Here is a 273-nt window from a genome sequence, read left to right as displayed (position 1 = left end):
CTTTATCTTACTTATAGCTATCTTAATCTCGGGTATCACAACGTTTTCGCTTTATTTCACAATATCGATTTATTAACGTTTCGTAAAAGACACAGATCACACTATACCAATAACTTCCATATGAACATCAAGTTTTACAACCAGTGCATCAAAGGCTCACATCAATTGTACACGCATTGGCTACTTGCAATAAGGATGTAGATTCAGGAAGGTTCAGAAAGACCATACAGCAGTGATTCGAAGGTTGCACATCTTTTAACATTTAACAGTGAC

The sequence above is a fragment of the Penaeus monodon genome, chromosome 24, assembly GCF_015228065.2.
Source record: "Penaeus monodon isolate SGIC_2016 chromosome 24, NSTDA_Pmon_1, whole genome shotgun sequence".
Classification (NCBI taxonomy): Eukaryota; Metazoa; Arthropoda; class Malacostraca; order Decapoda; family Penaeidae; genus Penaeus; species Penaeus monodon.
Note: the sequence above shows the minus strand (reverse complement) of the source record.